Source organism: Rattus norvegicus, chromosome 10 (assembly GCF_021556685.1).
Source record: "Rattus norvegicus strain SHRSP/BbbUtx chromosome 10, alternate assembly SHRSP_T2T, whole genome shotgun sequence".
NCBI classification, from domain to species: domain Eukaryota; kingdom Metazoa; phylum Chordata; class Mammalia; order Rodentia; family Muridae; genus Rattus; species Rattus norvegicus.
Window position 1 is genome coordinate 39,039,494 of NC_141543.1, and position 25,950 is coordinate 39,065,443.

The window sequence follows — 25,950 nt, forward strand, 5'->3', positions numbered from 1 at the left end:
GCAACCATTATAATTGTTGACCAGCTTCTAGCACAGCTGACACTAATCCCTTCCACCTTGGGGAATAACTCTATACCACATAGCCCTGATACTTAACATTTCTTTAAGAATGGAGAATGCAAACTATACAAGTTAACAGCCTCTTTAAAATGTTCTAGAACTAGCATTTCTAATGGACAGCATGTCAACTCATTATAAGCATGACCACCATCCTCAGCAGGCATATGCTGCACAAAGAATTTGAAAGCTTAAGGTGCCTGTGTAGGCCCAAGCAAATCCTCTTGTGGTGCACTTGGGTGAACACTAACCCAATGTCTCTATACCACCTCTTGCTCTTCCTGACCCCTTGTCTCACTGAGGTGTTCTGGGTACCTAGAAGTCAAAGTGTGTGGAACAGGGCAGGGCAACAATTTGCCTTCCAACCTAGTTTGCTTCCTGCTTTCATCATGAGGTAAATTCCCAATCTCAGACACCAAGCCTAAACCCTGTTGTTCTCTTTCCACTAGTTCTTTTTTGCTTTCCAAGACCTTCAACCTCTATCCACAAACTCTCTACCTGCAAAGCCAACTCTATAATCCTTTCTGACACAAATGAACTGAATGAACCTTCTGATTTTTTCAGCTTTTCTCCAATCTTTTCCAAAATAGTACACATGAAGACTGTGAAGCAAAACCAGAAAACCCCCTCTAGGAACAAGGCAGCTGCTGCTATTTTGCCAGCTTCCTTAAACAACATTCCCAACCCCACAGAACCTGCCTTTTTCTCTACTACATTAGAAGTAGAGTTACCCAGTATGCCTAAGCCATATTGGGTACCCCCTGTAGGCTGATTTTTCAAAACATACTGTAATAATGGTTCTTAAATGCTTCGACTTCCCTTCTAAACCATCAACCAGAGGTAGCAGAAGAAGATGGTTAATAGGACAAGGGGAATGTGGACCTGTTTAGAAGTAGTTCTTTGCAGAAATTCCAAACACAAATCAGCAGCGACAGTCCAGTCCAAATGGCAAACACCAAAAACGGATCAATAATGGCAGTTCAATCCAGAAGAAACCTTGAGGCGCCAATGAATTGATGTGAGTTCATGGAAGAAGCAGCCAGAATACCACAGAACTTTTTTGGAGGTTTTGACAAACTCATGACAAGTGAAGATTGGCAAAGATCAACAAAAAATGTTGCAAGGTGAACCAATGCAAGAGTGTCATCCACTGTCAGTTAGGTTATATTTATACTCTTTCCAAACACCCATGTCCTCTCAAGTGTCCTTTTTCAGCAAAACATAACATGCCCTCTCACAAGACTGCTTCCAGAAAAACACCATATGTCTGCTTCAGCAAAACATCCTCTCCTAAGACTGTTTCCAGAAAAACATAACATGACACAACTGAGTTTTGAAAGAAACCAGACATTTCCACTTCAATCCTGGGTCTAAGAAGTTGGGGTCATGGAGACAACTCCTGGGGGCCCATGGCTGGCTAATAGTAAGTGGCATCCATTTGCAAGGTGCTCCTCCAGCATTCCTGGCATCGACCCTGGAGTTGAGTGCCCACTCTAGGATGTGTGCTTGGGAACCAGCCCTGTGCAGAAGGCTGCATTCCCCTTCTTCATTCTCTGAGGAAGAAGAGGCATTTGGCACAAGCTGCCCCTGTTTGAGCAGCTCTGCAGTGGTCTGGCTCTGTGCTGGAGAAGGAAGTCTTATTCTGTGTTTGAGCTGTAAAAGATTGCTCTAATGCCCAAATCAATGTGGTCAGTCTAGAGGTGACCTTGAGTCTAAAGGTCAGACTTTAGGCAACTCCTGTGCTGAGGATTCTCTCTGAGTGTTCAATTGGTTTAGCACTCTCTTGGGTAGAGAGAAAAATGAATCTCTTCATGGAACCATTTCAGAAAGCATACTAAGAAAACAAGACACTCAACTGTTGTCTGATTCTACCGCCTTCTGTAATAGGCTGTATGAGGTTTGAGTTCTGTTTGAAAAACTTGATTAAAGAGTCCATTCTTGCTAATTCTAGATTTTAGCAATCCATGTTTAGGCAGATATAAGAGATAACAGGATTATTACTGATAATAACTACTTCCACTAGTGAGTCAGACCATATGCCACTTTGAAGTACTCATTTCCCATGTTTAGCTCATGCCACAGAAAACTCTACCCAGTAGATAGTACCACTTACTGTCAAGGGAGGAAATAGGTCTGAGAGTTTCCACAACAGCCAGGATCACATCATCAATGGTAGTGGGTCAGGATCCACACAGACCTCAGAAGTCCCATACTCATCCCCACTGAGGACTGATGCAGGAAACTGTGAGTTCTGCCAGCAGTAAGTTCAGAGCAGATCAGAGAGACCAAGAATTCTACACCCCACATCAATCGAGGATGTCCCACCAACTACAGAACCCATTCAGAGTCAACAGCTTTGCATAGGTCACCTGAGAAGGAGTTTTACATAGTTTTGCTTCTCTTTTTTTTAAGATAAAATTCATATCTCACCTTGCCAATTTAAATTGTACAATTTAGGAGTATTTCACATATCCACAATGCTGTGCAATGGCCACTATTTAGTTCCAAAATACTTGCATCACTCTAAAAGAAAACCCTATGAAGCCATTTCTCCCCCAGTCTTCCTGCTGATCAGCCTCTGGCAGCCAATATCTTGCTCCTGGGGAATTGCCCATTCTGGGTATTCCATATCTACAGAATACCCTCTGGGAGCAACTGCCATACCGAACTTGTTCTGTAGGCAGTGGACCAAGACTCAAAGTATAAGGTAGTGAGAATTCGTCTTTCTATACCAGTCCTAAAATCCCACCCCACTGATACTTGACTAGTCTTTCCCAAACTGGACATCCACATCCACCTTCAACATAACCTTTTCCATCAATGAGCTAGAGATTACACCCTCTCCTGAGCAATGACCTGAGAAATCCTAAGGATTACACCACTTTTTCCTTTGGCTCCTAATGGGCAAGACCAAGGTAGAACTGAATTTTATTGGTATCCAACAGTGTGAACAAAAGCCTTTAGCCCAGGCATAGGTGTCCTCACTTGTGAGCACACGTCCTTAAACTGTCTCCCTTACCTGCACCTCACTGACCTTTGCCCTGAGCAGCAGAGTTCTGAGGACCACATGCACCCTTGTAGATCTTCTTCTAAAATTATTTCTGTGTTAGTATCTTTGGCAGTGAACAGTAAGACTAGTTCTCATCGTGTTCAATTATTTTCCCTTCTGGTTAGAGAGAGAGCAGGAGAGAACTTCAGAGCTTCTCAAAATGAAGATGAGAAGTTGGAGAGAGGAATGGCATGTCAGCCCAGTGCCTGAATATTTCCCAGTACCACATGCACATGCACGAGGGGGCGGGGAGGATCAGGATAAGGATAAGGAAGGAAGGAAGCATCTGATGGTCAACAATGGATGGAAGATTTTGTCCTTTGAGACAACCTGTACATTTCCCGGGACCACCGTGCAGAAACAAATGGACACACAGAATGCCCAGCTCATTTGATGTGCTCTTTAAAGAGTGGGTAGAAGAAAACTCTTGATTCTCACTCCTCTGCAGGAAAGAAGTATTCTCCAAGACTGTCTAAATGCTCACAGTTTCCCAAGACAATTTCAGTTTATCTGCTTCTTACCCTAACAGTAGTAAGTTATGATATTTTTTAAAGATTTTATTATTTATTTCATGTATATGACTACACTGTAGCTGTCTTCAGACACACCAGAAGAAGGCATCGGATCACATTACAGATGGTTGTGAGCCACCATGTGGTTGCTGGGTTTTGAACTCAGGTCCTCTGGAAGAGCAGTCAGTGCTCTTACCGCTGAGCCATCTCTCCAGCCCGTAAGTTACGATATTTGATTACCTAGTATATTAGAAAACTTCAGAAAGCATTTATTTATTTATTTTCTGGGGACTGGAAAGAGGACTCAGTGATTAAGAGTGCTTACTGTTGGGATTGGGGATTTAGCTCAGTGGTAGAGTGCTTGCCTAGGAAGCACAAGGCCCTGGGTTCGGTCCCCAGCTCCAAAAAAAAAAAAAAGAGTGTGCTTACTGTTTTATCAGAAGACAAGTTCAGATCCCAGAACAGCATAGGACAGCTCACAACCCACTGTGACTCCAGCTCTAGGGAAGGCCACACACACACACACACACACACACACACACATACCCACATACACATACCCACACACATACACATACCCACACACACATACACATACACACATACACATACACACACATACACACACACACGCGCGCACACACACACACACATCAGATACACTACATCTACTTTTAATATATTTCCCATTCTCCTCACTACAATTTGTCATCTTCATCCTTCCTCAACTTCCCTCAAAGGTCCCACTTACTTCAGGGCTACAGACCAAAATTGCCAACATAGCTATGCTCTCGGGTTCTCTGAGGAACAGGGCTCACGGTGAAGAACATACCCAGGTTAAAAATAAGCAAAGGGGTCCACTGAGATGAATCAGGAGGTAAGGGTGCTTGACACCAGGCCCGAAGGCTTAAATTCAATCCTCAGAACCAACATAGTGGAAGAAGAGAACTGCCTCACCAAAACTGTCCTCCAACTGCCACTTGTCTGATGTGGCACGTACACCCATGTACACACACACACACACACACACACACACACACACACACACACACACACGTAAATAAATAAATGCAAAAACATTAAATAAGTGAAAGGAAAAACAAAAATTTTGGTTCATCCAGCATTGATAACCAGACATCCAAATCATCCAAATAGTTCAGAATTCCATAAACAGAATCCCCTAAAGCACTCAGTTATATTAAGGCTGTGATTGGCTGAGCTGCAATCACAGGTGTCCAGGGCAAGAAGAACCTCTATGGCCTCTGTGAGATGTTCATTTTCTACATCTTTCTGTAGCATGGATTATTCTTCTTATAACTCTTTTTTTGTTAACTGAGTCATAAAAATTATGCATATTTATAAAATATCATATGATGTTTCCATATATACATATGCATATACATATGCATATACATATATATATATTGCATACTGTTCACATCAGAGTAACATTATAAATCTTTTCTTGTGTTTTTTTAATATTTATTGATTGATGCACTGTGCATGAATATCCCATCTGTGCCTAGTGCCCAAGAAGGCCAGAAGAGGGCATCAGATTCCCTGGGACTGGAATTATAAATTAACCTCAAATTAATCCTCACAGACCCACCCAGAGGCTTGATTTCAGATCTAATTAAGTTGACAACCAAGATTAAACATCACAAGGGCATTACCGGTATCTACTATCACTGTAGTCCACATAGAATTACAGAACTCCGTGCCTGTCTTTAATCAACTATAACACAGTACCCACGAGCCAACCTTTCCCAGCCGTTTTTCCCAGCATCCAGTAGCCACCATTTGACTCTCAGCAGCTATGAGACAAAAGCTTTGACAATCCTTACGTGAGTGCAATAAAGCAGGGTGTGCCTCCTGTGCATGGCTTGTTTCACTTTTCATAATGATATTCAGCTCCATCCATTTTGTTACAGATGGCAAGACTTCATCCATTTTAAGCTGAATTGTATTGCATTCTATATAGATACTTTTTTTCCTTGTCTTTCCTTCATTGGGCAGACATGTAAATTTTTTCCATTTTTCAGCCATTGGAATAACACCACAATAAATACTTGTCATACACAGCATGTGTCCATGATCCTCATTCCGGGACAACTAATTTGCTTGGGGGCCAAGTATACTCAATGGTTACATTAATATGCACAGTAAAATTAAACATTTATGCAACCTTTGTCTCCTCATTTCCAAAGAACAAGTCCTGTCACTGTCTGCAAAAGATATTTTCCTTGACACTGCTTATCTGGTCCCCTTGACTTGAAATTCCACTTGAAAAAAAACAAGAATAACTTACATTTTTTAAGTGTAAACAGACTCCAGGTATTTTTTAAAAAATCGGTGTCATACAAATTCAGTATAAGAAGACATGAAGAAATGGGTCGGAGCAGACACTCTATAAAGGCTTCTTAGAACCCAAGTAGAGAGCTCAGTGCTTAAGAGCACTTGTTGCTCTTCCAGAGGACCCAAGTTCTGTTCCCAGCAACCACATCAGACAATTTACCACTATCTGTAACTCCAGCTTCAGGAGGTCTGATGTCTCTGGCCTTGGTGGACACCTGCGTTCATATATACATACTCACATACAGACACACTTGCCTATAATCGATTTAAAAATAATAAAAATAAATCTTTTAGGAATAACCTGATACAGGGGCCAAGGAGGTGTGAAGGTTCAGAACAATTGCTGCTTTTGCTAAGGACCTGGATTCAGATCCCAGCACCCTCATGGTGGCTAACTATTATCTATAACTCCAGTTCCTAATATTCTGACTCCCTCTTCTGGCTTCCATAAGAATCAGGCACTCACATGGTGCACATACACACATAAAGGCAAAACACTCACACAAATAAATAAATCTATTCTTTTCTTTTTTCTTTTTTTCTTTTCTTCGGAGCTGAGAATTGAACCCAGGGCCTTGTGCTTACTGGGCAAGCACTCTACCACTGAGCTAAATCCCCAACCCCAATAAATCTATTCTTAAAGAATAACAATTACTCCTCTTGAGAGGCTGTTTAATATGCAGCAGAAACTCTAGTTTTACTTTAGTGTCCAAACACTGGGTTAAGAAGTCTGAGCCCCTTTTCCCCAGTGTAGGGAATGCCAGGGTATTGAGATGGGAGTGGGTAGATGGAAGGGGGAGCAACCTCATAGAAGCATGAGGAAGGGGTATGGGAGAAGGGGAAACTGGGAAAAGGGATAACATTTGAAATGTAAATATATAAACTATCCAATTTTTTTTTAAAAAAAGGGGGGGGGAGTCTGAGCCCAGAGTACGGGAGTTGCTGTCCAGGTTAGAACAAGCTTCTCTTTTTCGAGTGGGCTGTCTGCTCTTAAATGAGAATCAGGCTTGTAAGGTAATACATAAATGTCAACCTGGAAGTTAAAAAGACCCAACTGTGAGTCTTAGCTCTGTCACTTACTACCTGTGTGACACTGGAGGAGTCACCTAACCTCCCTGATCTTATTTGCTACTCACAAAAAAAAAAAAAAAAAAAAAAAGGAGAGGAAGGGGAAAAGGAGAAAGAACCAGAACTGTTGTATAAACCACATGAGGTGACATGTGAGAAGCACAGAGCACAGAACTACTGAACGCTGTCCAAATCAGAATGTTCAAAATCTTTTCTTAAAGCTTTTAAGTGTATATTAATATATTTACTGGTATTAGTTGGGCCTCTGTAGGGCAGATGCTGATCAGGGCTCAGCAGATGCCAGGAGAGGGCACCAGATACCCCTAGACCACTTTGAGGGGTCAAACAACCCTTTCACAGAAGTCACATGATATATTAGCTACTTACATTATGATACATAATGTATGATACATATGTAAATATGTATCAAAGTATATATTCATACATTGCATACAAAGTAGCAAAGTTACAGTTATGAAGTAGCAACGAAAATAATTTTGTGGTTGGAGGGGTCACCACAACACTAGGAACTGTATTAAACTGTTACAGCATTGGGAAGGTTGAGAACCACAGCTGTAAAGAAATAGAACGATAGAATGAATGTATATTAAGAGGGGTTCAGGGGTTGGGGATTTAGCTCAGTGGTAGAGTGCTTGCCTAGCAAGCGCAGGCCCTGGGTTCGGTCCCCAGCTCTGAAAAAAAAGAAAAAAGAAAAAAAGAGGGGTTCAGTTAGGCTGATGTATAGAATGGCTGAGGAGACCATAGAAATGTTCTACAATGTAGGCACTGCTGTCACGCAACATGTACTTTCTAAAGCACTTACAGTAGTTATGCAAGATCCTAAGAATAAGCATTATTGGGTTTCTGGTGTTTTTAATTGTTTGGTTTTTAGGTTAGGGTTGCTATTTTTTTTTTCAGTACTAGTTAGTCCTTGTTGAACTTGTATTTTGTGCTAGGCCCTGTCCCAGCACTAGTTCGCCTGATTTTCATACAATCCAGTCATTTCCTTAGTGGAAGAAAGAGAGAGAGCAGAATTAGGTACCAGGTTGCCTGGTCCCACACCTGCCGTCTAGGTCACTGTTCACATCAAGGAGCAGCTGTCAGTTTTGTATAATCCAAAATAATAGTAATAATAACAATAATAATAACCAAGGTTATTTTAAAAATAATTTGAGATTTTTAAATATATGTTTGTGAAATGACTAGAAAGCCCTACTGAATGTCTAAGAACTAGAACAAGGAAAATCCTTTAGTGCAAGGGAACTATTTATTTATTTATATTTTTTGACGGAGTCTCACCAAGTACTCTGGTTGGCCCAGACCTCACTATGAAGGTCAATCCATAAAGTTTCTCCTGCCTCTGCCTCCCAAGTGCTGGGATTAAAGAGGTCCCACTATGCACACCAGGGAGTTTCTTTTTTATCTTATTTATTTATTTTTATGCATATGTATGATTTTTGCCTGAATATTTATGTGTTCCACATGCTTTCAATACCAGCAAATCCCAGAAGAGGACACCAGATCCTCCTAGAACAAGAGTTAGAACAAGTGTGTGCCACCCTATGGGTGCTGGCAATGAAACCCATTATCTTCTGGAAGAGCAGCCCGTTCTCTTAACCACGATACCATCTATCCAGTGCCTGAGACCTTCTTTCTTTCTTTCTTTTTTTTCTTTTTTACTTTATCCGCATTTATTTATGCTGAATTTATTCCCGTGCCATGAGCTTTTGTTTCTTCAGTTTCTTCTGGGATATCTTTTTCTTCTGTGCAACCCCCTCTTCTGGCTTTGGAACAATCTGTTCCTTCTCAATGAGGATCATCTCGATGTGGCAAGGGGAGCTCATGTATGGGTTAATCCGGCCGTGAGCTCTGTAGGTTCGTCTGCGCATCTTAGGAGCCTGTTCACCTGGATGTGTTCAATGACCAGAGAATCTACATCCAAACCCTTAAGTTCAGCATCACTCTCTGCATTTTTAAGCATGTGCAGCAAAAATTCAGCACTCTTTTTTGGCCACCGTCCCTGTGTCCAGCCCCACTGTTTGGCCTGGGCGCACCTACCGACTCCACCATTTTACTGCCGGAATAGCACACACTGCTTCTTTAAAGTGACATCCTTCAGATACTTGGTGGCTTTGCGGATATGCATACCCTTGATGGCCTGGGCAGTTTCCCGGGTGTTCTTAAAGTGAACACGAAGGTTTGAGCCTCTTGACTTGCATGATTTCGTGGGGTTTTCTGGGTCAAGGGAGTAGCGAACCATCTTCACAGGTCACCTCTGGCCGCTTACAGGAAGAGGAACGAGACCTTCTTTCTTAATCTATAGTATAGACAGTAGTACCCAATCCTATAAGGGTGCTTTAAAATCTAATAATATGGTATCTTAAAGCAATCTGTTTAGACCTGACTACTTCTGCTTCCTAAGTACTGGGATAAAATGCCTGCGTCACTACATCAGAGGGACATTTCCAAGGTTTAATTTTCTTGTGTGTGAGTGAGGCTGGGATTAAGTCTAGGCTTTGGGCATGCTAGGCAAGCACTCAACTATTGAGTTATATCCCAGTCGCAGAGGAACATACGGAGAACAGAGGTTTAAGGGCCTGACCTACTTGCTATGAATAGAAGAAATGATCTCTCCCCAGGACCTGTAGATATAAATAGTGAACTGTTACTGTAAACGCTGACGGTCCTCGGTGCCCTGGTGTGCCGCATTAGCGTGGGAAAGGAATTATTTACATGATCACATTCCGTGTTTGTAACAAACCACATCGGCATCCGTGAACCAGGAAGCCCACCTTTCAGAGGTTAATCGCGTGTTTGGACCTCAGTGCAGAAAAACCGGCCTGGGTCTGAGAGCTACACGGTCTCTGCTGCTCTTTTCCCCACTGGCTCGGAAAGCTGCACGAGGGATAGGAGTCTGAAACAGTCTCGTGCAGTGAACACCAGCTTTTTAATAACTTCTCATCTCTAAGTATCAGTGCAGTTGCCAGGCTCTGGACTTTCGAGGCCGACACTCACAGAGCCAGCGTGGTCCCAAGTTCCACTCTAGGAATCTGGGGTTTCTCCTCTCCTGCTCCACCCACACCTACCTCTTCAAAGATGTTCAGCATCTGGGTACAGGCCTGGGCTGCAGAAGAATCTGTCTCTCTGGGCTCGCTTGCCACCTCTCAATTCCAGAACGATGCACTACACCTGATTTATGGCCTGACAGGCGGCCTCATTCTGGTCCACATCTCTGAGCTGGTGAGGTGCTCAGGGGGATATTTACTAGAGATGCGCTCCTCCGGGTGCACTGTAGGGAACTCTTTGAGTGGAAAAGGCTCAAGAGGCAGACATGTCTCAAAGAGCCAATTATGAAATGCAACTGTTTGATGACCACGTGCGGTGGACTTTGCCGTCCGTTCCGTTTCATCTAATTAAACCTTTCACTTCCGCGGGCAGCTCGCCTTACAAGCTTGTGTTTGCCTTTGTTGGCGGGAGGTAATCAATAGGGGAGATGTGGGTGCATTTCAGCATTTATTAGCAGCCCAATTGGAAGTTGTTTTATTTTAATAACATCTTGGCCTGCGTTCTGTTCAGGGTAAATCAACAGCTTTGAAGATTAATAGAAGACAAAGGCCTGCTTTATGTTAGCTCGTTAGGGATAGAGAAACCAGGGGAGGAAAGGAATCCCATGGAGAAATTGAAAAGTACCTTAAAACCGCGTTTCCTTTGTTAGGGGGAGGGAAAAAAAGTAAAAGCAAGCAAAATGCCCTCTGTTTGTTCCGAAGGTCGGAAAATCCGACTTTCCAAAGATGTACCTTCCTAAACGTAACAGGGAGAGCCTCCCTTCTGAGCCTCTCCACCGCTCTAACCTGCCATTTATACACTGTTGGCGTCCATTAATCTCAATGAGAGCAACAACAGGGATCAGAAAGGGGAACCAGATGTGGTGATACACCCTTGTAACAGGCCATCCTTAGCTACATGGCAAGCTTGAACCAACCTTGGCGACCTGAGACCATATTATAAATATAGAAAGAAAGAAAGAAAGAAAGAAAGAAAGAAAGAAAGAAAGAAAGAGAGAGAGAGAGAGAGAGAGAGAGAGGAAGGAAGGAAGGAAGGAAGGAAGGAAGAAAGAAAGAAAGAAAGGAAGAAAGAAAGAAAGAAAGAAAGAAAGAAAGAAAGAAAGAAAGAAAGAAAGAAAGAAAGAAAATATTTTAAAAGGCTGGGCAATGGTGGTACATGCCTTTAATCCCAGCACTTGGGAGGCAGAAGCAGATGTACCTCTGTGAGCTTGAGGCCAACCTAGCCTACAGAGTGAGTTCTAGGACACAGAGAAACCCTGTCTCAAAAACCCATAGAGACAGACAGACAGACAGACAGACAGACAGACAGACAAAGGAAACAGTTACTTACTGCCATCAGACATGAACCCAAGGCCTTAAATGTTCATACCCTCAAACACAGGGCATGCTGGTGGAAACCGGAAGCCTTCAGAAGAAACAGAACGCCATGGTGAGTTAGTTATGAACTCCTTGGCCCCTAAGATTCAAATGACCAGAAAACCTCTTCATGGATCAGAGCCAGATGACTCAGCCTGTAAAGCACTCATTGCCCAAGCCTGGTGACTTGCATTTCATCCCTGGGACCCAAATAAAGAGGAAGAAAAGAACTGACTTCGCAAAACTATCTTCTGACCTTCACATGCATGCCGTAGTGCACAGGTACACACCCAACAACAATAATAAATTATAATTTTAAAAAGCCTTTTCTGAGATCCTAACTGATGTATCCCACTACGCCCCCCTCCGCTTTTATAGTACATCTAAAGCAGACAGACTTGTAGGAACATTCCATAGAATGACGGTGGGCAGGGACTGAAGGAATGGATGAGACATCAGTGTTAGAACAAGATGATTGGAATTCAGCTGGATCAGATGCTAACGTTCTGGAGGTAGATAGTGACGGTGGCCGAGCAACAGAGGCAGGGATGTTGCATGCTTAGAATGAGGATGGTGTTGTGCAGAGTTAGCCACGTCCATACTCTTTCGTCTTCAGACTCCATTGCTCTCTTCTGTCTCCCATGAGAATTGTTGTACTATTGGCCCTACTTCTCAAGACAGCCATCAGGAAACTCCTCACCCTGACTCCACCTCATGACCTGACCACTCCAGAACCATCCTCCTGCCTAAGCAAGTGTCCACTGGTCAGCTTCCCCTTACTCTCTGCCGTCTTCCTGGCCCAAGCAATCCCTAAAGGACCTCGTACCTAGATCCCCAGCACCCACCCAGGCCCTGCTTCCTACAGGCTGCTCTCCACCAGCAACAGGGCTGAGCCTTCACAGAGAGAAAATGGGCTGCCTTTTCCTGTGTGGAAGCTTCCAGCCACACTTGGAATAGAATCCGGACTCCTCTCCAAGCCTTCCTTGACCCTACACTTGGCAGGGTTATTCCTACCTCGTAGCATATTCTCCCTTAACCTGCTTACTCCAACGCTTTGAAACTCCTTTCATATCTCAAAGCAACCAGGCTTCATGCTCACTTGGAGCTTTTATCTACAGCAATGCCTTTGCCTGGGACACCCTCTCTTCCATCAGTTGCTTGGCCAAATCGTTCTTTGACTTCCGGTCACAGCGGAAGTGGACCTTTCCTAATGTTTCCCTCGGTGATGCCCTGTCTATCTTCCACCCTCCCAAGTGCTCTCTTCTCTCCCCTACCTGTGACACTTTCTATATATCCATATTAGTCTATTCGTTCCCAGACTATCAAATTCCTGAGGTAGCAGTCAGGGTTGCCTGCACAACCCCGGCACTGAATACAATAGGTGGCAAACAGTAGGCGCTCAATACATGTATGCTGAATGAATAAATACATAAAGGAATGAGCGATCTTCTAAAGCACCCTAATAGACAAATGAGAAAACCTACCATTAGCCCAGACAGCCTCTGCCTTCTGTTTCCCTGGACTCCCAGAGAAGTTTCTGCACAGCTATCCAAGCCCACTCCAGATACACTATTACATGTACCCACTCAAAGTCACTCAACGAGGACACATACACTCCAAGGTCCTCACAAAAGAGCTTCACCTGTTTTGAAAGAGTGTCAGTGTGACCCTCACCAAGGACAAGAAGATTGCTTCAGCTCTTCTCCCGGCCGACATAAAGCCACTGGCGAGTACCACCCATCTACCCTCCATCATCTACTCCCTACCCCTGATTTTCAATGGCATCCTGCCTTCTGCACTGGTGAACAACTTCCTTGAAACCACATGAGAACAGTAATAGAGACAGAACATAAGATGAGATCTGTGGCTGCCAAGCGCCCCGAAGCCATCCCGATGCCTTATTCAGCGTAATGAGCCAGCAACGGCTCCCTCTGCAGACACTCCTCTTGCAGGGGACCTTCTCCTAAGGTAACGCTCCAACAAACAGTACTGGGGCAAGAACTGCTGCTACAGTGATTGTTATTCTTATTATGACTCTAGTTTATTTTCACTTAACCGGTAATTATTTTAAATTACATGGCTGAAGGGTTGTTACAATGGATATTTCTTGGCCCTCAGTGGCTCATTCTCTATCAATGCAAAAATATGGGCTATTTTAAGTCCAGCCATTAGGAGTTGCAGTGATGAGCACCTCTCAGTGCAGTATGGGAAGTCTAAGTCTAATGGCTTTTCACAATAGTCTAACTTCTGTTGCCATTATAGAGAAAGATGTGAAGACTCTTTTCTCTTTAGACAGGGCTCCCACAATGGCAGGCTCCTGAATGTCAGAGATGCAGCAGCCTAACTATCTTGCAGTCCATTTGGGTGTGGCCCTCTTCTGAGAGAGAGTGTGTGTGTTTAAACAGGGCATAATGACCTTTAATCTCAGCATTGTAGAGGCAGGCTGATCTCTGAATTCAGGGCCAGCCTGGTCTACAGAAGGAGTTCCAGGACAGCCAGGGCTACACAGAGAGGCCCTGTCTGGGGTGGGTGGGTGGCGTGCAGAATGCTCAAGCTTACAAATTTACAAATTTAAGTGGTTATGACATGCACATCTCATCTTTCAGAAATGATCTGGTTACAGAGTGAATTCTCAAACCTGCCTGTCTCAGATAATAGGGTATACATATAAAACAAAACGAGGGACTTAATTTCTGTTTGTTTGTTTGTTTGTTTGTTTGTTTGTTTGTTTAAGGAGATCTTGCAACGTTTTATTAAAGGAAAGCTTTTCTGGTTTACTCTTACCAGTCTGTTCTAGCATGCTTCTAATAATATCAGAATCACCTGGGTCACTGATAGCCAGTATGCATACTCTGTATTTTCCTCATGCTGCACCCAATTCAAAATTATTGTCACTGTAATGACAGACACCAGTTTTAGCCAACATGGCACAGTCTACTATTTCATACTTCCTCAAAGCTGGGCAGCTGTTGGCGAGGATAAGCAACTTCGATTTCCCTTTTCCAATCATCTTCAGAGTCTGCTTGTACCCCAGCACACACTTTCCACTTTTCATAACCAGCTGGAGCCTGGAGTTGATGGACTCCAGAGACTTTTTCGTCTTCTTCGCAGCCACCATCTTCCTGCCTTAGATACAGGATGGCAGGGGAATGAGAAAAGCTCTTTTTGCATTTTAAACACACTACCTTTAAACCATTGAATCCAAGGACTGAGTGGGATGAGCTTGGAATATCTTTTGTGACATAAAGGAAGGAGATGTTCAAACAGTGATAAAGAGGTATCAAAACAAAACAAAAAAACGAAATCAGCGCTTGCCTAGGAAGCGCAAGGCCCTGGGTTCGGTCCCCAGCTCCGAAAAAAAAAAAAAAAAAAAAAACGAAACCAGAAGCCAACTTGAAGAAACTTCCACTGACCAAAATGGGAAATTCTGAACATTAAAATAAATACAAATGGGCCTTCAGGATCGAGTGTGGGGAGGGACAGGAGGGAGGGGCATGAGAATTATTGGAAATCTGCAACTGATAGGAATGGGGAGGTGGAGAGGCATCTCCAGGACAAGACAGAGACCTGGAATATGGGAGGCACCCAAAAATCAATGGGGGTATCATTAGCTGTGACTCACAGTACTAGGGATATAGAACCTGAAGATGTCACTTCTGTAGCCAGGCAGGAACCCCAGGGGAGCAATGGGACATCACCCAAAATCATCCTGTCTATAGGAAATACAGAGACAGGGGGTGGGGCAAACACTAAGGGAATGACCAAACAATAACCCGCTCAATTTGAGACCCATCCCATGGGCAAGCCCCAATTCTTTTTTTTTTTTTTCTTTTTTGGAGCTGGGGACTGAACCCAGGGCCTTGTGCTTGCTAGGCAAGCGCTCTACCACTGAGCTAAATCCCCAACCCCGCGCAAGCACCAATTCTTGACACTATTAATGATACTGTTGTGCCTGCAGACCAGAGTCTAGCATGGCTGTCCTCTGGGGGGTTCCACCCAGCAGCTGACTCACAGATGCAGACACCCACAGCCAAGCAGTGGATGGAGCTTGGGGAAGAATAAGAGGAAATATTTTGGACCTGGAAGGGAATAGAAACTCCACAGAAGACCAACACAGTCAACTAACTTGGACCCTTAAGGCTGAACCACCAACCACAGAACATACATGGGCTGTGCCTAGGCTGTCCCACACATATGTAACAGATGTGCACCTTGGCCTTCATGTGGGTCCCGAACAACTGGAGCAGGGGCTTTCCCAAAAGCTGTTGCCTGTCTGTGGGATGTGTTCTTCTTGGGCTGCCTTATCTGGCCTCAGTGGGAAAGGATGCACCTAGCCTCACAGAGACTTGATGGACTAGGCTGGGGGGAATCCCTTGGGAGCCCCCACCTACTCAGAGGAGAAGAGGGAACGTGGAGGAAAAGATTGTGGGAGGGGGGTGACCAAGAAAAGGGCAATGAGTGGGATATAAACTGAATACATTTAAAAATAAAATAAATAATAAATAACTAAAATAAAATATAAATGGAAGAGTTGGAGGACCGGCTCAGGAATTAAAAGCAGTTGCTGCTCTCCTAGTGGACCTGGATTCAGTTCCCAGCACTGACACGGTATGTCACAGTGATTTGAAATTCCAGTTCCAAAGGATATAATGCCCTTTTGTAGCTTCTACAGGTACTAGGTACATGAGGTACACAGACATACAGGCAAAATACTCCATACACTTGAAATAATATTATGCTTTAGTTTATAAATAAATAAATGCAAAACAGGGTTGAAAAGATGACTCAGTGGTTAAAATGGTTATTGTTTTTGCAGGGGACCCAGGTTGGGGTTTCAGCATTCACATGGCAGGTTACAACCACCTCTTAATTTCAGTTCTGGGGGATCTAACACTTCTTCTGACCTCTGCCCACTCCTGCATGCACATGATATGTATACATACATTTAAGACACACACATACTCATATAAAATAAAAACTATTTTTAAATAAACAAAGGAAAAGGCTGGGAAGGTGGCTGCTGGATAAGAGTGATTTTAACAAAAGATGCTCCAACATACAACAAAGACACGTGCTCCACTCTGTTCATAGCAGCCTTATTTATAATAGCCAGAAGCTGGAAAGAACCCAGATGCCCTTCAACAGAGGAATGGATACAGAAAATGTGGTACATCTACACAATGGAATATTACTCAGCTATCAAAAACAATGACTTTATGAAATTCATAGGCAAATGGATGGAACTGGAAAATATCATCCTGAGTGAGGTAACCCAATCACAGAAAAACACACATGGTATGCATTCATTGATAAGTGGATATTAGCCAAAAAGCTCGAGTTACCCAAGATGCGATCCACAGACCAAAGGAAGCTCAGGAAGAAGGATGACCAAAATGCAGATGCTCCCACTCATTCTTAAAAGGGGGAAAAAATATCCATAGAAGGGGATATGGAAGCAAAGTTTAGAGCAACGACTCAAGGAACAGCCATTCAGAGCCTGCCCCACATGTGGCATATATATATACATATATGTGTGTGTGTGTGTGTGTGTGTGTGTGTGTGTGTGTGTGTGTGTGTATTCACACACACATACAGCCACCGAAACTAGATAGGATTGATGAAGCTAAAAAATGCATGCTGAAAGGGACCGGATATAGATCTCTCCTGAGAGACATATCCAGAGCATGTCTAATACAGAGGTCAATGCTAGCAGCAAACCACTGAACTGAGAACAGGACCCCGTGGGGGGAATTAGAGGAAGGATTGAAAGAACTGCAGGAGCTTGGAGCTTGCAACCCCATGAAAACAACACTGCCAACCAATCAGAGCTTCCAGGGACTAAACCACTACCGAAAGACTATACATGGACTGACCCAGGGCTCCAACTGCATATATAGCAGAGAATAGTCTTGTTGGGGCACCAGGGGAAGGGGAAGACCTTGATACTGCCAAGGTTGGACCCCCCAGTGCAGGGGAATATGGGGGGCAGTAAGGGAGATATATCGGGGGGAATACCCGTATGGGGGAGGGGGAGGGGAGGGAATGGGTACTTATGGACAGGAAACCTGGAAGAGGAATAACATTTGAAATGTAAGTAAAGAAATATATCTAATAAAAAATTTAAAAGGAGTGATTTTAATCTCCAACCCCTACATAAAAAAACTGGGCTCACGCTTAGAGCCCTAGTGCTGTGGTTGGCAGAGACAAGGACATTGCTAGGGCCTGATGCCCACCAATCTAGCTCTAGATTCAATAAGAATCGACAGAAAGAAAGAAAGAAAGAAAGAAAGAAAGAAAGAAAGAAAGAAAGAAAGAAAGAAAGAAAGAAAGAAAGGAAGAAAGGAAGGAAGGAAGAAAGAAAGAAAGGAAGAAAGTGGAAATGGTGAAGCAGGATACCTGACATCCCCATCTGACCTCCGTGTGTGTGTGTGTGTGTGTGTGTGTGTGTGTGTGTGTGTGTGTGTGTGTGCACGCGCGCACTCGCGCATACAAGCAGAAAAATAAGCAGTAGTGTTTTATAATCCATGGAATAAGTTGAAAACCATGGCAACCATCATAGTGGTGACTACTTCAGGCAAGAAACATCAGTGGCTCTAGCAAGAGACAGGTTGATAAAGAAAGAGGCATTCATGGGGTCTCAAGGTATCTCCTCACAGGATACATATTAACTACAGTGAGAATGAAGAGCAGCGTTGCAGCTGAGATGGGGCCAGCCTACGTGGTTAAAGTACAGCAACCAAATAGCCACACCGTGCCACTCCAGCCACAATACGTTAGAGCGCACCATAAAGAAACAGGGCGAGAGCAGAGAGGGCATCTGCGAAATGCATGCCTTACAATCTTCATTCATGTCAAGCTCATGGAAGTCCAGGAAAAAGCTGAGGATCTGTTTCAAGCTGAAAGAAACTAGAGAGGCATGGAATCTGGATGCTACACATGAACTTGACCTGGACCCTCAGCGATCAAGAGCATCACTGAAACAGTTAACCTTAGTGGGAGCTGTCTGTAAAGGATACGCCAGGATTCTGCTGTGCCCTGTATTTCAAATGTCCCTCATCGGTTCACATGTGTGAATACTTGGCTTGCAGGCGATGGATTTGTTTCGGGAGGTCATGAAACCTTTGAGAGGTGGAGCCTCACTAAAGGAAGTGGGTCACGGAAGACGGACCATGAGATCTTAAAACCCAGCTTCTTTCCCATGTTTATTTTCCACCATGAGGTGAGGAGGTAAAGAATCCCAATGGTACAACCCCCATCACCACACCTTCCCCACCATGCTCGACTGTATCTCAAACTGAGAGCCAAAATAAACCCTCCCTCCCTTAAGCTGTATTCAGGTTAGGGTTTGATCAAAGCAACAAGAAAAAAATGTAATATTATCCCTAGAACTTGGGGGTTTGAAGCTATTTCAAAGAACGAGGAATGCAGCTCGATGGTGTAGTGTTTGACATGCATGAGACCCTGGCTTCCATCCCAGAACTGTTTATTTTGAAAGCCTCTTTTCTTCAGGCCCCGTGTTCACTATTCTAGAAGAGGAGACCACCTCCTTTTACATGCCACTTTCGATACTGCTGTATATGAGATATGCTTCTATTTTTCCATTCCACAGACAAGCCTAACTATGAGGGAGAACGGTATTTGGCACGAGGAATATTTACTTCTTTGGACAACATAGCATCAATAAATGTTTAAATAAGCCAAGGTTGGGAATTCAGGCTTTTACATGCAAAGATGTGTAAGTTCGCTCGTCGTTTGGAAAATACAAATCAAAGCCAGAATGAGGTATTTGCTCTGCCCCATTGTGATGGTTAGAATAGCAATACACAGGCAGAAAGTGCTGTCAGACATGTGGAGGAGATGGATCCTCTGTGCACTGCTGATAGAAATGAACATGGAGCAGGTATCACAAAAAACATGTGGAGGTCCTAATTAGGAAGGAAGGAAGGAAGGAAGGAAGGAAGGAAGGAAGGAAGGAAAGAAGGAAGGAAGGAAAGAAGGGAGGGAGGGAGGGAGGGAGGGAGGAAGGAAAAAAGAAAGAGAGAGAAAGGAAAATAGAAAGGTTACTATATGACACAAAAATGCCCACTTCCAAGCAAATATTTCAAAAGTCGAGACAGGTATTTAGAGATTTGCAGACCAAGATTCAGAGCAGTAGCATTCACAACTAAAGGATTCACAGCCCCCAAGGATCCATCAGTGATGAACAGGCAAAACAAACAAACAAAACAGCATCCAGTGGGAACGATGGAATGCAAGGTAGCCCTTAAAGAGAAATTTTGGCAGGTCCCGTAAGAGGTAGTATTTTTCCACCAGCCTCAGACAGCCCCTACCATCCTGGAGGGAATGTGCCAATCTCATCTGGGGCAGTTCCTGGAGGTCGTCGCTGGGAGCCCTCATAGCAGGACTATCTCAACCTTATCTAAAGGAATGCATTTCAAGGACCTGCCCTGCTTTGTAGCAATCTAAGAGTCAGACTGAGTTCAACAATGCCCCCATATGCCCAATCTCCATCGCTGTAACCCGCCCTTTGAGGAATGTATAAAACCCGTACTAACAGATTGTTTGGGGTCGCCTCTCCTCGTGAAGTAGGCGGACCCCAGCTTGCCGGAATAATTATCCTCGTGCTATTGCATTGGTCTCTGGTCTCACGGCTCATTCCTGGGAGTCTCCTGGTAATTAAGACTCAGGCCGAGTCTTACAGTCCTACAACATGGACAAACAAACCTTGAAGACATTATATTAAATGAAATAAGCCAGTCACAAAAGAAAAAGTTGGGCATGGTGTCACACTGTTTCAATATCAACACTAAGGAGGCCGAGGCAGGCAGATTTCTGTGAGTTCAAGGCCAGCCATGTCCACAAAGTGAACTCCAGGACTACCAGGAATATACAGTGAGATCCTGTTTATAAATAAGTAAATAAGTAAATCCACCTTGGTCTCGTTCCATCAACATGAGATAGCTGGAAGAGACAAGTTCATAGAGGCAGAAGGTCAGGGACTCCTGGGAGGGAAAGTGGGGAGGCATCATTTAATGGGTAAATGATTCTAAAAATGATTAGTGTAGGTACTTTGCAAACATTACAGCTGTGCTTAATTCCACAGAATTACCCACTTTAAAAGGCTAGAATGGTAAATTTTACAGTATCTGTATTTTACCACAATTTTTATTTTAATTTCATTATAACTGTGAGGTCAAACCTGAATTCAATTTCTAATTCTACCACTGTTGAGCTATTGTGATCCAAGACAACTATTTCATTTTTCTGGCCCTCGGATTTATTTTTTAGTTTATTTTATCAGATTATGTGTATGTGGGGTTTTGCTCTCATGCATGTTTGTGCACCACTGCATGCCTGGTACCAAAGGAAGGGCAGATTGAATGCCGTTATTGGATTCACAGACAGTTGTGAGCTACCATGTGGATGCTGGGAGTCAAACCCAAGTCCTCTAGAAAAGCAACCAGTGCTCTTAAGCACTAGGCCTTCTCTCCTGCCCCAGGTTTCTGGGTAAGAAAGCAGAGACCTGATTCAAGTCTCTAAAACAGGATGATTATGAGGAGGGAAATGCATAGCAAGCACAAAGCCTAGTACAGACTAGGTGTACTAGTGACCACACTGTAACAGTGTAACAGTTGTAACAGTGTAACAGTGACCACATTGTAACAGTGTAAGAGGGACCACACTGGCCAGACTATAAAAGCACAAAGCACAAAGCAGTTCAGGTGTGAACTACGTCAGGTGTTCTGGTGTGGTTTTATAGGCCAAGAAGAGGTTGTGTAGACTTTATCCCAAAGCCTATAGAAAGCCACCAGAGTCATTTGAGTACACAGTAGAATAGTACAGAATAAGAGAGAAAGACACAGGGGTTGGGGAGCAAGCAAGGGTTGCCTAGCAAGCGCAAGGTCCTGGGTTCGGTCCCCAGCTCCAAAAAAAACGAAAAAAGAAAAAAAGAGAGAGAGAGAGAAAGACACAAAAACTAAGCTCAGGATTCAGGGACAGAGATACCTACGAATTTCACTAAGCCATGGCCTTTTTGCCCACTGCAGAAACAATTAGCATATTGGCCCAAGGGCAGACAAGTTAACGAAGGGAGACTGCAGAACACAGACTGTAACATAGAAAAGGCCTGGCCAAGGAAGGCCAAGCATGAACTCCCAAAAGACTGTTCTCTCTTCCCCTTCCATTTTAGACACCATGTGGGGTGTTCAGGGGCTTACCTAAGGTATCCCACTGGGTTCTCTATCTGTCCCCTACCCCATGCCAGACTTTCTTGGGTCTTCATCTGTAATGAGCAGGGCTGGGTCACAGAACAGGTTCTGAGCTGCACATGGACCTATACCGCAGCCTGATGTCATTTCACATCTCAACTTTACTACCATCCACTTAATGTCCTGGGGTCTCCCATGAAACCTCAGCTTGTGTGTGAAAACTCCAGGTAATGAGAATGCACGTCACATTCCAATGTCATTGATGGGAGCCAGCCTCTCACTGCTCATGAGCACACTGTGGGAACTCCAGAACTCTCTGGAACAGACCTGGCATCTGAGCATGAACCCCTTTGCTCCCCTAATTCACCCACTAACCCACCTCTGTACATTTCGACAATGTTCTACAGCTCGACTGGCTCCTCCTCACTGCTTCACGTTGGCAGCTTCCCCTCTCTGGCAGAATTCATAATTATTATATATAAGTACACTGTAGCTGTCAGAAGAGGGCATCAGATCCCCACTACAGATGGTTGTGAGCCACCATGTGGATGCTGGGATTTGAACTCAGGACCTCTGGAAGAGCAGTCAGTGCTCTTAACCACTGAGCCATCTCTCCAGCCTGACTCATCCTGTCTTAACGACAGCTCTTTTCTCTAGCTCTGCCAGTCAACCTTCAATCTTACAAAATGTCCTCACACGGGGTTGGGGATTTAGCTCAGTGGTAGAGCACTTGCCTAGCAAGCGCAAGGCCCTGGGTTCAGTCCCCAGCTCCAAAAAAAAAAAAAGAAAAAAGAAAAAAGAGACAAAAAACAAAATGTCCTCACCCTTTTATTAAGCTTGCCAGGTGGCCTTAGATTGATATCATCTACTTTTAAAAACCTGGTGTTTTTTTATTAGAATTCAAACGGCTGGAACATTGAGTTGTGTGGTGTGCCTTACCAGTCACGCAAGCTTTCCTCCAAGTCCCTCAGCGATGCTTCATAATTTTATATAAATGTGCCCACGTGCTTCACTGATCCCTAAACATTTAGTTTTGCCCTATCTTTTTTCAATTATTCCTTTTTTTTTTTTTTTTGTATTTTTGGATGAATGTTGATTTAAAAGGCTAAGCCTTGAGCTTTCCAACTTGACTTTAATACCAACTGCCTTTCGGAACTCCCCTTGTGAGAGAGTGGAGGGGTCGGTAGTGTGGGCGAAGGCTGCATACATGGGCACATGTGCGTGGAAGTCAGAAGACAGCCTTGAGTGTTACTCCTCAGGCACTCTCCAGTTTTGCTTGAGACAGGAACTGGCCTGGAACATCACCAAGTAGGCTGAGCTAGCTGGTGCGAAAGCTCCCAAGGTCCTTTTGTCTCTGCCCTTCTCGCCATTGGTGGAATTCCAAGCAAGCTTCACAGTGCCCGGCTTTTTACTTGAGATGGGGGGGGGGGGGGGGGGGGGTTCCTCCGCTTGCACAGAAAGTGTTCACCAGTGGAGTCATTTCAGCTCCTTCTAAAATTCCTCATTGGCTTTCTTAGGTTTCTAAGTGATGTGCAAGCAATAATCTAGGTATTCACTTTTTTAGTAAAGTCTCTTCGTTTGTTTTTCATTGGAGCTCTTAGAAGACGCTTAATAACAGTTGCTATTGGGCCCCAGTACCCAGGGAGGCTGCCTGAGAGTGCCTACTGCATGGGGTGGCCGAACCAACTTGGCTGCCATCGGGGCCTAGATCCAGTGCTTCCAGTTCGTCTACCTGAACATCTACAAACTGCTGGACCTGGAGAAGAAGCTGGTGCCGCAGAACCAGATCCCAGAGCACGTCATTACCACAGAGGATGAAAACCTGAAGCACAGTTGTTATGTAAAAAGTCTCAGCAGTGGCCCAGTGCTTCAGAGACCGGAGAGACCTTTAGTCGAGACCAGTGATTCCTAGCAGTGAGTTTTTTTTTTTTTCCGGAGCTGGGGACCGAACCCAGGGCCTTACGCTTGCTAGGCAAGCGCTCTACCACAGAGCTAAATCCCCAACCCCTGCAGTGAGTTTATTTATGTGAAGCTGCATATGGGGGTGGGGGGGGGTAGCAGAGTGTTATTTACTCTGTGGAAGGAGGCTGAACCACATCGATGTCTAAGGCCTGAGATGCTGCCGGAGGCCATGTTGATGTGCGCCATGCTGCCACTGGGGGCTGTGCCTGGATCGTGTTCCTACTGCAGTTTCCCCGTGGCCTGTGTTAGCACCGATGTCTCTGTCTGTGCTGCCGCCTGAAGCTGCGAGCTGTGATGCTCCAGCGGGGTTCATGGAAATGTGAGTATCCTGTGCTGCCCCCTGAGGCCATGTGGCCATGTTGATATCCGTGGTCCATGCTACAGCCCCCCGGCCTAAGCTGGTGTAGCTCTGTAGGAGAGCTACATCAGAGGGCTGTGTTTATATCCATGGGTCAAGCTGCCGTGGGAACCATGCTGAGGTCCACTGTTGTGTTTTATGAAAAGATAAGAAGAGAAGGAATATGTTTGGTGAATGTGTAGTCAGGTGTAGGGGAAGGCAGTGCCTCCGCGGGCCCATGCTGAGGCATCCCTTCCCCCTGCGGGACCAGCCACATGACTGAGGGGAGTTGAGGGAGTAGAGACAGAAAAAGGTGGGGGGGGGGGGGGGGAGACTGGCCATGAGCACGTGGAGAGGGGGAAAAGGAATGGGGAGAGAGAGGCTAAGGAATGAGTTGACAGAGCTAGCGCAAGAAGGCAAGAGAGAGAGGAGGAGGTGAGCAGCCCCTTTTATAGTGAGTCAGGCACACCTGGCTGTTGCCAGGTAACTGTGGGGCGGAGCCTAGACAAAATGCTAACATCCGTGGCATGTGCGACACTAGAGCCTAGGTGTATGACTGTAGTCTGTGCTGTCACCAGATACCAAGTCTATGATCTGAGCTCCTGCTGACTGTAAAGGGCAAGGAAGTTTCTTCTGCCGTGGTATGGATGATTGCAGACTCACAGCTGAGACAGACAGACATAGGAGGCTTCTGTGGCAGCACCCACTCCCACCCACCCTCCCCACACACAATAACAACCTAGACAGGAAACCATTGAAGAGAACTCTCAAAAATTGGGATGAGGATGCTGAAGTGTATCTAGTCACCATAGACGGTTACTGGCAGGGGTTGGGGTGGGGAAGGATTCACTTTTCTTTAAGGAGCTGGTCACCGTTGGATTGACCACGTTCCGGTGATATATCAACAACACAAACTGGACTTGGTTTGGTTTTTTTGGGGAGGAGAGGCTTGGGGAGGGGAGTCCCAAGGGTGGGGATCAGCAGACCTGGGAAGACTGGGGAATAAGGATGATCAGGATACATTATGTGAAATTCCCAAATAATCAATAAGAATAGTATGTTAAGGGCTAGAGAGATGGCTCAGTGGTTTAGAGCACTGACTGCTCTTCCAGAGTTCAATCCCAGCAACCACATGGTGGCTCACAGCCATCTATAATGGAATCCAACGCCCTCCTCTGGTAGGTCTGAAGACAGCTACAGTGTACATAAAATAAATAAATCTTAAAATTAAAAAAAAAATCTATCTTAAGAAATAGTGGATGTTGGGTATTACCTGACCCTGTTGAGAAACACCAGACAGTCAGCAAGTATAATTATACCCATCATAGATAAAACAAATCATCTTTCTCACCAACCCCCTGCAGGTCCCCTAACCTGTACATGAGAAGCAGGAGAAAGGAGAAGTACACCTGGCATCCAGAAGCTGCCCAGATGCTCACAAGCACAGCCATGAAGTTCTCTGTGGGACAGAAACCATCTCAGAAAGACAACCTCGAACAATGCGACCCTGAGACTAAAAGAGATGAAGCACACCAGGTACGGTGGTGGCAGCCCGAAATCCCGGCACTTGGGAAGTGAAAGCAGGAAGATCAGGGGTTCAAAGTCCTCCGCAACTACACGGAAAGTTTGAGGTCATCAAACTTCAAGAGACCTCATCTCAGAGATAGATGATAGACGGACGGACAGACGGACAGACAGGCAATTAACCAACAAATAAATAAGATGAAGTTGGTCGCGTCACAATTTTGTCTAATCAGACAATATTAAGGTTATTGCGCTACCATAAAGTGCCAAGCATCTCTTTGTTTTGGCCAAAAGAGTGACTGTTGGGCTAGCAAGATGGCTCAATGGAGGAAGGCACTTGCTGCCAAGCCTGATGACCTGAGTTCAAATCCTTCGAATTTACATTGGTGGAAGGAAAGCACCAACTCCAGCTACTTGTCCTTTGCCTCTGTGTCTCTGTCTGTGCCTCTGTCTCTCT

The 25,950-nt window shown here is 44.5% G+C and overlaps 1 long non-coding RNA gene and 1 pseudogene across 1 annotated transcript; one reads left to right on the forward strand and one right to left on the reverse strand.

The window, feature by feature from the left end:
• Positions 1-8,747: 8,747 nt before the first annotated feature.
• Positions 8,748-14,580, reverse strand: Rpl30-ps1 (ribosomal protein L30, pseudogene 1; annotated as a pseudogene).
• A 9,330-nt stretch (positions 14,581-23,910) lies between these two features.
• On the forward strand, positions 23,911-25,709 carry Hars2l1 (histidyl-tRNA synthetase 2 like 1). The gene is given in 2 exon segments (NR_144448.1): positions 23,911-23,951; positions 25,334-25,709. It is a non-coding gene; the product is annotated as a histidyl-tRNA synthetase 2 like 1 (long non-coding RNA).
• Positions 25,710-25,950: the final 241 nt, after the last annotated feature.